We start from the raw sequence: 12,629 nt of genomic DNA on the forward strand, positions 1-12,629 counted from the left end.
CTTGCCTTCTGATAGCCCATAAGGGTCATCTGAACTCCAGTTAGCCTACAATGTCTCCCTGGCTTCCAGCTCATCTTTAAAGGCTCCCTGGACTCCAGCTTTTCTTTAGAAAATCCATGGACTCCAGCTTCTCTGTTAAGACTCCCTTTCCTCCAGCTTTTCTATAAAGACTTCTTGGGTCCCCAGCTCGTCTATAGAGATTCCCTGGGTCACCAGCTCGTCTATAGATGTTCCTTGTGTCACAAGCTCGTCTATAGAAGTTCCCTGGGTTACCAGCTCGTCTACAGAGACTCCCTGGGCCACCAGCTCGTCTATAGAGACTCCCTGGGCCACCAGCTCGTCTATAGAGACTCCCTGGGCCACCAGCTCGTCTATAAAGACTCCCTGGGCCACCAGCTCGTCTATAGAGACTCCCTGGGCCACCAGCTCGTCTATAGAGACTCCCTGGGCCACCAGCTCGTCTATAGAGACTCCCTGGGCCACCAGCTCGTCTGTAGAGACTCCCTGGGCCACCAGATCGTCTATAGAGACTCCCTGGGCCACCAGCTCGTCTATAGAGACTCCCTGGGCCACCAGCTCGTCTATAGAGACTCCCTGGGCCACCAGCTCGTCTATAGAGACTCTCTGGGCCTCAAGCTCGTCTATAGAGGCTCTCTGGACTCGTCTATAGAGGCTCAACTCGTCTATGGAGGCTCTCTGGCCTCTAGCTCGTCTTGTATCCGACTCTCTTGCCTCCAGTTTATAAACAAAGTATTCCTAGTCTTGACTTCTTTTGTATGGAGTTTGTTAAATGGTATTTCATCTTAAAATAATAATCATATTTAAGTAATGCACCACTTTATATGCACTACTTCAGCATAACCTCTATCTCCGTCCTATTTTATTTAATCATTTTTCTTTTGCCCTCTCCGCACTAAAAGTCAATCTCATTTGCAACCAAAAGGCGAAAAAAAAAAAACAGCGAATCCCATCATTTGCCTGGCTTTCAACAATTCATCCATTCTGCAGTTCTTAAGAAAACAAAGTTATATTTCATCAACATTTTCATTATTCCAGTATTTTGTTTCGGCAGCTCACCTCCGGTGCACTTGGCTGCAGCTGCAGTTGTCTGATGGCCCGCCACAGACAAACAAAAATGTTAGTCAGTCACATTTTAAGCAGAAATTATTTATTTTGCAACTACTTTGTGGCGGGAGAGGGGGAGAGTGGAGACAGTTCTTGTTGTTGTCGTTGTTCACCGACGTCGTCCTCGTCCTCGCCGTCTTCTTCCATTTTTCGTTATTCATTTCACTTCAATATTTACTGTGAATATTATGACAAATATACGCGCTATGCCAAGCATAATGGCCCCGATCCATGGCGACAATGCAGAGGAGGGGATCCTGATAGCCGGAAAAGCAATGCCAGCTATGGAGGAAAACTTCGTGTGAGGGAGGAAGGAGGGCACGTAAAGAAGTCTTAAACAAAATTGAAAATGGCATATTTAACCTCAAATAGCAGAAAAAAAAGAAGAAAGTAACAACAACTCCAGCCACTACAACAACAAATGATAATGAAGCAGGAGAAGAGGAAGAGTAGGAATAAGTCTTTTGTGCCATCATAAATGCAAGTGACTGACTGGCTGGCTGGCACACCGACTGACTATGATGAAGATGTGGTGAAGCACACTGCCAGCCGGCAACCACTGCTACTGCCACTTGGCCAAAGTTATCAATTCCAATCTCTTTGCCATATCCTCCTCACTCACTCGCTCTCTCTCGTTCTGTCCCTGCCTATCCTTCCACTCCGCACAATAATGGCAATGGAGCACTATAAACATTTACCTCCATTTTACCGGGTAAGTATTTAGTTTTACCAACTTGAAACCGTATTTAAGCCACGCAGACAAATATAATTTACCATTTGCCGGATATTTATCCTTAAGCCAAAGTTAAACTTGTACTTCTCGCTGGCTACCTCTCTCAATCTCCCGCTCTACCCCTCTTTACACATAAAAAGTAAGACATTACCAGCTTTTGGCATAGAAAACTTGTATAAACTATAAGCTGGCCAAGAGTTAACGGCATAACATGGGCCCACACCCTTGCTGGCTGCCCAGCTACAGGTATCCTGGCCACAAATAATGTGAACATCACAGGCAACCAGTGCAAACGACCAACCAACCACAGCACCCCTCCCCCCAATCATTGTCAGTGCCATTTATGTTCATTGTCATTGCAATGATGGGAAAGCTGCCGCCTCCACTTCCCTCCCCCACTTAGCTGGATGCACTTTTGTCCATGGAGGAGAAACATCATCGTCGCCATCATTATCATAGACATTTAGAAGGATTTTCGCCTGTCTGTGGCAAGAAAAACAACCAACACTTCGCAGTCGGGTCACATCTAATTCCCGTGAATTAGCATCATTGAAGTGGTCATTTGCGTGGGATGAGAGGAGAAGAGTTACGAAATGAAGTGGTTGGAGATTTTTAGAAAATTTAATATTGGGTCCAAAGAAGATGTTGGTAGGCCAGAAATATTTAGAGGAATTGGACAATCTGAAAGTTTCTCACAAATGAGCTGAGATGCTTTTAAAGAGACGTTGGGCGCCATGGAAAGCCTTCAATAAATAGCTGATTGGGTAATGGGCCTATCAAAGGGCAGATGAGGTCGTCGAAAGGGGAGGGACGTGGCCGAGAAACTGGCCAAGAGCAGTTTTCTTTAAGAAGACCACCTACTGGTCTTCTATGAGAGAAGACCTCCTTCTGGTCTTCCATGAGAGAAGACCTCCTTCTGGTCTTCCATGAGAAGACCACCAAATACTCTTCCATGAGAAGGTCTTCTATGGGAAGACCACTTCCTGGTCTTCTATGAGAAGATCTCCTTCTATGAGAAGATCTCCTACTCTTTTATAAAAGAGCTCATCTGCTCTTCTATGAGAAGAGCTCCACCAGCTATTCTATGAGAAGAGCTCCACCAGCTCTTCTATGAGAAGAGCTCCACCAGCTCTTCTATGAGAAGAGCTCCACCAGCTCTTTTATGAGAAGAGCTCCACCAGCTCTTCTATGACAAGAGCTCCTCAGCTCTTCTATGAGAAGAGCTCCTCAGCTCTTCTATGAGAAGAGCTCCTCAGCTCTTCTATGAGAAGAGCTCCTCAGCTCTTCTATGAGAAGAGCTCCTAAGCTCTTCTATGAGAAGAGCTCCTAAGCTCTTCTATGAGAAGAGCTCCTAAGCTCTTCTATGAGAAGAGCTCCTAAGCTCTTCTATGAGAAGAGCTCCTAAGCTCTTCTATGAGAAGAGCTTCTCAGCTCTTCTATGAGAAGAACTCCTCAGCTCTTCTATGAGAAGAGCTCATCGGCTCTTCTATGAGAAGAGCTCCTCAGCTCTTCTATGAGAAGAGCTCCACCAGCTCTTCTATGAGAAGAGCTCCACCAGCTCTTCTATGAGAAGAGCTCCTCAGCTCTTCTATGAGAAGAGCTCCTCAGCTCTTCTATGAGAAGAGCTCCTCAGCTCTTCTATGAGAAGAGCTCATCAGCTCTTCTATGAGAAGAGCTCCTCAGCTCTTATATGAGAAGAGCTCTTCACGTAGAGCTCTTTGAGAAGAGCTCCTCAGCTCTTCTTTGAGAAGAGCTCCTCAGCTCTTCTATGCGAAGAGCTCCTCAGCTCTTCTATGCGAAGAGCTCCTCAGCTCTTCTATGAGAAGAGCTCCTCGGCTCTTCTATGAAAAGAGCTCCCCAGCTCTTCTATGAGAAGAGCTCCTCGGCTCTTCTATGAGAAGAGCTCCTCGGGTCTTCTATGAGAAGAGCTCTTCAGCTCTTCTATGTGAAGAGCTCTACTGCTCTTCTATGAGAAGAGCTCCTCAGCTCTTCAATGAGAAGAGCTCCTCAGCTCCTCTATGAGAAGAGCTCCTCAGTTCTTCTAAGGGAAGGGCACGTCTGCTCTTCCGGAGAAGAGCTCCTCAGCTCTTCTATGGGAAGGTCTCTTGTGCTCTGCTATGAGAAGAGCTTCTGCTTCCGCTCTTCCATTAAAAGCCTCTACTGCCTTCGTTGGCCCTTCTCTTCTACCCACCTAAAATAGTTCTGTTTGTACTCCAAAATGATTGCTGCGTTTTTCACTTTGCTTATGGCCATGACCACATGCCACTGTGGCAAAGGAATATTTGATGGGCAGGTGTAACTGTTGAGGTGTTGGGGATTTGATGCCAAGAAATACGCAGCTCAGTGGCAACGCCATTACCACTGCCAACGCCACCACCACCTCCTCCATGGAAAATTCATCAACTGTTTCGTCGTCTAATGCAAGTGGCGGTGCAATGCCTTAAAGACCTAACCATGAAAACAAAAGGATGTAAAGACTCAAGGAAGTTCCTGGTTGCACTTGCATACAACAAGGCAAAGAGGGCCAAGAAGCAGCGGAAGATTGCAGCAGGTTGGCCTGCCTGGTGAAAGTAAATAATACCGTTGACAGAGCAAAGAGAATATTTGATGCTGTAACGGATCTCAAGGACTATGCGACAATTGCAAATGTTGGCGAAAAGTAAAAATACGCTCGAAATAAGGAAGCGGGTTAAGTAAATGTAGCGGTGTTGGTTGGGTCTATTAGAAGGCAGCGGCAGCGGTAAAGGATGAGATGAAAGAGAGCAGAGGACGAAAAGGAAAAAAACGCATAAATGAAACTAAAGACAGGAAAAAGGAAATCATCTTTACAAATGATTATGATGATTATATCGTGGGCCCTCCTTGCTGCGGAGGTTTCATGTCCTTGGAAGAATGCTCTAGCTGCTGGCTGCCACTTGGAAACAACGCTTGTCGCCAGCCTTGGCAATTGTCAAGTGGGCGAAGAAGAGATGGTTTGATAATCATAATCGTAATAAAAATAATGGGATTCCCGACGCTGTTACTACAGGAGCTACAGGACTAATGCTGCTACTGTTGGCTGACTGTCTGTCTGTCTGTCGCCTGCCTTCCTGTCAGCGTTTCTCCATTCCTCCTCGATGACAACGGATTATGAGTTTGATGAAAATGTTGATTATTTCCAAGAGAGGAAGAAGACGAAGAAGGACTTTGAGGGAATAAGATATGCGTGTTACAATACCGCAAAATACTTATCCTTTGCAACAAGGATGCGCTGCATGTTATTGAAATAAATAAGGATCTCCGTTTTCATCTTCAGTGAATCCTTTTTTTTTTTTCAGCAGAAAAACCTAGATGGTGTTTATAAAATGATCTAACATCCGCATATTCATCTATACTTATGATAGACTATATGTGAGATATGAAGGATAATGTGAAGGATAACGCAAAATGTTGCATTATCCCAACAAAAAAAGAGAAGACGTAGGAATATTGCATCATATCGGCAGCAGTAGTATTAGAGAGGAAGGAAATGATAAAGGTAATATAGATGCCAAGCTGTGTTACATTATTTGCCCAGCAAGGATACATGGAGCCAGGACAAAGCAAGCAATGATAAAGGATATGGTGAGGATGATGATTATCATTATTAAGCGGCCGGCTTAAATCATCCTCAGCGCAACGTTTTCACTGTGGACAATGGCGTTTTGTTAATTAAGGACCTTTGGCAAAGGATTTAGTTAATGAAATCCTTAAGGAGACTCATAATGGCATTAAATCGTGGGGAAGTAGAAGATTTTTGCAAAAGATTGTTGGAGCGAGAATTGTATTCTATGGAGTCAATAGAAATTACGGTTTTGTGTGGGGAGAGCCCAAAATGTCCTTGTAAAAGGATTCTAATAAATTCTGCTCACTACTTACCAAAATCATTTGTCATAAAAAGAGAAATTCGGACTTACCTGTAAAGAAAAGAGAGAGAAAGAAAAATTAGTGTTTAAAAAATATAGCGACCAGAGGACAGTTTTATTAAAGATAATGTTCTAATATGCTAGTTAAGAGGCTAAAGAGGCCACACAATAGAGCTTAAGGGTTAAAGAGTCTTTATAGGCCAGCTGAGATAAGCTGAAAGGCGATAATTTATTAGAGAGATGGGCTTTTGGCGAGAAATACTGTAGAGATGGGCCAGAGACTCTATATAGGCTACTTTTATTTAAGATAATGTCCTAATATGCTAGTTAAGAGGCTAAAGAGGCCACACAATAGAGCTTAAGGGTTAAAGAGTCTTCATAGGCAAGCTGAGATAAGCTGAAAGGCGACAATTTATTAGAGAGATGGGCTTTTGGCGAGAAATACTTTAGAGATGGGCCAAAAACCCTACACAGGCAAGTTCAGGAGGCCAGAGAGTCTGTTGCGAAGAGCAGAAGGGCGGGCGGGTCTATACAGTCAAGCTCAAAGCCTAGATAGTCTACAGAGTCAAGCAGAAAGCCTAGAGAGTCTATAGAGCCGAGCTGCAGGCCCAGGAGGTATACAAAGATGAGCTGATGGGCCAGAGGGTCTACATGAACGAGTTGAAGAGCAAGGAAGTCTGCAGAGATTACAGCTGAAGGGCGAGGAAGTCTACATAGACAAGCTGAAGGGCGAGGAAGTCTACATAGACGAGCTGAAGGGCGAGGGAGTCGATATAGACGAGCTGAAGGCCCAGAGAGTCTATATAGACGAGCTGAAGGGCGAGGGATTCTCTATATAGACGAGCTGAAGGCCGAGGGAGTCTCTATATAGACGAGCTGAAGGGCGAGGGAGTCTATATAGGCGAGCTGAAGGGCGAGGGAGTCTATATATAGACGAGCTGAAGGGCGAGGGAGTCTATATAGACGAGCTGAAGGCCGAGGGAGTCTATATAGACGAGGTGGAGGGCGAGGGAGTCTATATAGACGAGCTGAAGGGCGAGGGAGTCTATATAGACGAGCTGAAGGGCGAGGGAATCTATATAGACGAGCTGAAGGGCGAGGGAGTCTACATAGACGAGCTGAAGGGCGAGGGAGTCTATCTATATAGATGAGCTGAAGGGCGAGGGAGTCTATATAGACGAGCTGAAGGGCGAGGGAGTCTATATAGACGAGCTGAAGGGCGAGGGAATCTATATAGACGAGCTGAAGGGCGAGGGAGTCTACATAGACGAGCTGAAGGGCGAGGGAGTCTATCTATATAGATGAGCTGAAGGGCGAGGGAGTCTATATAGACGAGCTGAAGGGCGAGGGAGTCTATATGGACGAGCTGAAGGGCGAGGAAGTCTATCTATATAGACGAGCTGGAGGGCGAGGGTGTCTATATAGACGAGCTGAAGGGCGAGGGAGTTTATATAGACGAGCTGAAGGGCGAGGGAGTCTATATAGACGAGCTGAAGGGCGAGGGAGTCTATATAGAGGAGCTGAAGGGCGAGGGAGTCTATATAGACGAGCTGAAGGGCGAGGGAGTCTATCTATATAGATGAGCTGAAGGGCGAGGGAGTCTATCTATATAGCTGAGCTGAAGGGCGAGGGAGTCTATATAGACGAGGGAGGCGAGGGAGGGAGGCGAGGGAGTCTATATAGACGAGCTGAAGGGCGAGGGATTCTCTATATAGACGAGCTGAAGGCCGAGGGAGTCTCTATATAGACGAGCTGAAGGGCGAGGGAGTCTATATAGGCGAGCTGAAGGGCGAGGGAGTCTATATATAGACGAGCTGAAGGGCGAGGGAGTCTATATAGACGAGCTGAAGGCCGAGGGAGTCTATATAGACGAGGTGGAGGGCGAGGGAGTCTATATGGGCGAGCTGAAGGGCGAGGGAGTCTATATGGACGAACTGAAGGACGAGGGAGTCTATATAGACGAGCTGAAGGGCGAGGGATTCTCTATATAGACGAGCTGAAGGCCGAGGGAGTCTCTATATAGACGAGCTGAAGGGCGAGGGAGTCTATCTATATAGCTGAGCTGAAGGGCGAGGGACTCTATATAGACGAGCTGAAGGGCGAGGGAGTCTATATAGATGAGCTGAAGGGCGAGGGAGTCTAAATAGACGAGCTGAAGGGCGAGGGAGTCTATATGGACGAACTGAAGGGCGAGGGAGTCTATATAGACGAGCTGAAGGGCGATGGTGCTGAGTCCTGTTGGAATGGTCTGCGGCCAAAATGTTCGTGTGCCCAAGGCTTTAATACACCATTCAGAATATGTTCGCGATAATATTCGGCATTTATTCTAATGCCACGGTCAATTAATACGAGCGGAGAGCGATCATCGGCTATTTTGGCGGCCCACACCATCACCATGGCCGGCGCTTGAGTTCTGGTGGCTAACCGAAGGACGGACTGGCCGGCCAGAGAGTCTAGTATAGACGAAGTTGGCGGACTGGGCGGTCAGAGAGTCTAGTATAGACGAAGTGGACAGGCTGGGAGTCTAGGATATAAAACTTTTTCCAAAGGACTAGCATTGTGGGTTGTTAAAGAAATTTGAACCTAGATTTTGAAGACCCCTGAATGGTAACTAATCTTGATTTTTACAGCCCCTTTTTCGGTTTCGGTTTTTGATAGAAAGACTATATATGTGGGTGTTTAAGGACCCTTTTTGGGTTCACCCAATGAAATTGCTAGTTTATTGTTGTTCAGTCTTCAGTATCCGAATAATTTTTTTTTTTAAATTTTTAAAAATTCCTCCTTTTACCTATTTTTCGACATCATCACAACAGTTTAAAGCCTTCAACGAATTTCCCGGCATTTCATTAGTTTTCCCATACCATCTTTAATACCAACACGCCAGACATTCCCATTCCATTCCAAAAAACAGCAATAACAAAAAGTCCTGCATTGAAGTGTTAAAGAATATTCGTAAAAACATAAAATTGAATTAAAAATTTGCATTTAAAACCTTCGTGCTTTTTTGCACTTCACTCTCTCTCTCCCTCTCGTGCTGTTATTTTCCCCAGCCAGGAAGGTTATTTTGTTCGCTTCCCAGTTTTTTCTGCCTTCGCTGAATACAATTGCATTGGAATTACATTTGTATAGGAAAATGCAACACTTACACAGCTACATATGTATGTGTGTGTGTAAAACACATGTATATCCGGAGTTTTTTCTATTTTATTCGATTTTAATTTTCTGCTAGTTTTTTTGCTGTTCTTCGGCTGCCGCTGCTTTTATCGCTTCTCTTTCAATGTTCAATATTATAATGGCTTATAAAGTTTCCTGAGCTGTTTTTTTGTGCTGAGCTATAAAATTACAGTGAACGCAAAAACAAAAACAACAATAACAACCGACATCAGGGGGATATATCTAGCGAATATTCGGTATTTGAAGTGATTGTTTCTTTTTTGGGGTTTTTGGGAAGGCAGAGGTGTTGTCGGATTGAAAGATTAATTGGGCATCTTTACTCGACTCCTTTACTCGACTCATAGGACCAGCCAGCCAGGGAGCCTATACTAGACTCCTGGAGGCCAGCCAGCCAGCCGGCCAGGGAGCCCATACTAGACTCCTGAGGGCCATCTAGCCAGCCGGCCAGGGAGCCCATACTAGACTCCTGGGGGCCAGCTAGTCAGCCGGCCAGGGAGCCCATACTAGACTCCTGGGGGCCAGCTAGCCAGCCGGCCAGGGAGCCTAAATTAGACTCCTGGGGACCAGCTAGCTGGCCGGCCAGGGAGCCTATACTAGACTCCTGGGGACCAGCTAGCTGGCCGGCCAATGAGTCTAGACTCCTGGAGGCCAAAGAGTCTATACCGACCAGGGATCCTATACCAGACTCCTGGAGGCCAGCCAGCTGGCCGGCCAGGGAGCCTATACTAGACTCCTGGAGGTCAGAGAGCATCTACTAGACTCCTGGAGGCCAGTCAGCTGGCCGGCCAGAGAGCCTCTACTAGACTCCTGGAGGCCAGCCAGCTGACCGGCCAGGGAGCCTATACTAGACTCCTGGAGGCCAGCCAGCTGGCCGGCCAGGGAGCCTATACTAGACTCCTGGAGGCCAAAGAGTCTATACCGACCAGGGATCCTATACCAGACTCCTGGAGACCAGCCAGCTGGCGGGCAGGGAGCCTATACTAGACTCCTGGAGGCCGGCCAGCTGTCCGGGCAGGGAGCCTATACTAGACTCCAGGAGGCCAGAGAGCATCTACTAGACTCCTGGAGGCCAGCCAGATGGCCGGCCAGGGAGCCTCTACTAGACTCCTGGAGGCCAGCCAGCTGGCCGGCCAGGGAGCCTCTACTAGACTCCTGGAGGCCTATACTAGACTCCTGGAGGCCAGCCAGCTGGCCGGCCAGGGAGCCTATACTAGACTCCTGGAGGTCAGAGAGCATCTACTAGACTCCTGGAGGCCAGTCAGCTGGCCGGCCAGAGAGCCTCTACTAGACTCCTGGAGGCCAGCCAGCTGACCGGCCAGGGAGCCTATACTAGACTCCTGGAGGCCAGCCAGCTGGCCGGCCAGGGAGCCTATACTAGACTCCTGGAGGCCAAAGAGTCTATACCGACCAGGGATCCTATACCAGACTCCTGGAGACCAGCCAGCTGGCGGGCAGGGAGCCTATACTAGACTCCTGGAGGCCGGCCAGCTGTCCGGGCAGGGAGCCTATACTAGACTCCAGGAGGCCAGAGAGCATCTACTAGACTCCTGGAGGCCAGCCAGATGGCCGGCCAGGGAGCCTCTACTAGACTCCTGGAGGCCAGCCAGCTGGCCGGCCAGGGAGCCTCTACTAGACTCCTGGAGGCCTATACTAGACTCCTGGAGGCCAGCCAGCTGGCCGGCCAGGGAGCCTATACTAGACTCCTGTGGGGCCAGCCAGCTGGCCGGCGAGGGAGCCTATACTAGACTCCTGGAGGTCAGAGAGCATCTACTAGACTCCTGGAGGCCAGTCAGCTGGCGGGCAGGGAGCCTATACTAGACTCCTGGAGGCCAGCCAGCTGGCCGGCCAATGAGTCTAGACTCCTGGAGGCCAAAGAGTCTATACCGACCAGGGATCCTATACCAGACTCCTGGAGGCCAGCCAGCTGGCCGGCCAGGGAGCCTATACTAGACTCCTGGAGGTCAGAGAGCATCTACCAGACTCCTGGAGACCAGCCAGCTGGCGGGCAGGGAGCCTATACTAGACTCCTGGAGGCCAGCCAGCTGTCCGGCCAGGGAGCCTCTACTAGACTCCTGGAGGCCAGCCAGCTGGCCGGCCAGGGAGCCTCTACTAGACTCCTGGAGGCTAGCCAGCTGGCCTGCCAGGGAGTCTATACTAGACTCCTGGGGGCCAGCCAGCTGGCCGGCCAGGGAGCCTATACTAGACACCTGGGGCTAGCCAGCTGGCCGGCCAGGGAGCCTATACTAGACACCTGGGGGCTAGCCAGCTGGTCTGCCAGGGAGTCTATACTAGACTCCTGGAGGCCTATACTAGACTCCTGGAGGCCAGCCAGCTGGCCGGCCAGGGAGCCTATACTAGACTCCTGTGGGGCCAGCCAGCTGGCCGGCGAGGGAGCCTATACTAGACTCCTGTGGGGCCAGCCAGCTGGCCGGCGAGGGAGCCTATACTAGACTCCTGTGGGGCCAGCCAGCTGGCCGGCGAGGGAGCCTATACTAGACTCCTGTGGGGCCAGCCAGCTGGCCGGCGAGGGAGCCTATACTAGACTCCTGTGGGGCCAGCCAGCTGGCCGGCCAGGGAGCCTATACTAGACACCTGGGGGCTAGCCAGCTGGCCGGCCAGGGAGCCTATACTAGACACCTGGGGGCTAGACAGCTGGTCTGCCAGGGAGTCTATACTAGACTCCTGGGGGCCAGCCAGCGCATCTGTGCAATTCTCTCCAGTTTTTAATACAATCTGGCAACCCTCCTTCAGCTCTTAAGTTATTTGCTTCGTTTCGTGTGTTTTTTGTTACTTCTTTGATTTTTTTTGCCATCCATTTGTGTTCTCTGCGTATTTTATTGTTCTACATTGTTAACAACATGCACGAATTTAATTAGTTTGTGCAACAACGAACTTAACAGCATCAGCAACAGCAGCAACAACAACTACATGAGCGGCAACAACATCGTCCGATTGTAACATACAAATGTTGGTTAAAATGAAATAATAGAAAAAAGTATAATTCACTTTTACTTGCAAATTGTTTTTTCTTTCGATCATTCTCTTTCTTTTGGGTTCTACAGGTTTTTGCGCGATTTGTGAGCGCATTGTTCACCGAACACCGTTATTTTGTCTAATTGGCTTAAAGTTTTTCTGGAGAGTTTTGAGAAATGTAAAAGGAATTTTAGGTATTTCCGAGAGTTTGGGATTGGAAATCGATGAGGAGGGTCATCAGGGCTTCCCATAGGAGGAGGAATTACCAGTCTTCGAAAAGGAAGAAGAAGAAGTACTTCCGATCTTCTATGAATGGAGATTCTCCTGGGCTTCTGGAGAAAACATTTTCAGATTTCCAAGTCTTCTAAGAAACAAATGACCTCCTGGACTTTTAAGAGGAGGATTATCGTGTCTTCTGTGAATGTAGAACCTCCTGGGCTTCTGGAGAAAAAATTTTCAGATTTCCAAGGTATCCTAAAAACCTAAAGACCTCCTGGACTTCGAAAGCCCCCTTGTTCTCCGATGAAATAGAGGGCCTTCTGATCCTCTCAGAGGAGATTTTTTCCTGGCCTTCCCATATTTAAATCAGAAATAATAAACTAGCTTTAAAACTTCGTAGCTCCTGAAAGAAGTTGAAGAGAAAGCTAAAAAAAAATCCTAATTGAATATTTATTAGTTGCCTCTTGTCTTAAGTCCTGCCAACAACAAGCAGCCTTTCTTAGTGGTGCTGCCAGTTGTGT

The sequence above is a fragment of the Musca domestica genome, unplaced genomic scaffold (assembly GCF_030504385.1).
Source record: "Musca domestica strain aabys unplaced genomic scaffold, Musca_domestica.polishedcontigs.V.1.1 144, whole genome shotgun sequence".
NCBI classification, from domain to species: domain Eukaryota; kingdom Metazoa; phylum Arthropoda; class Insecta; order Diptera; family Muscidae; genus Musca; species Musca domestica.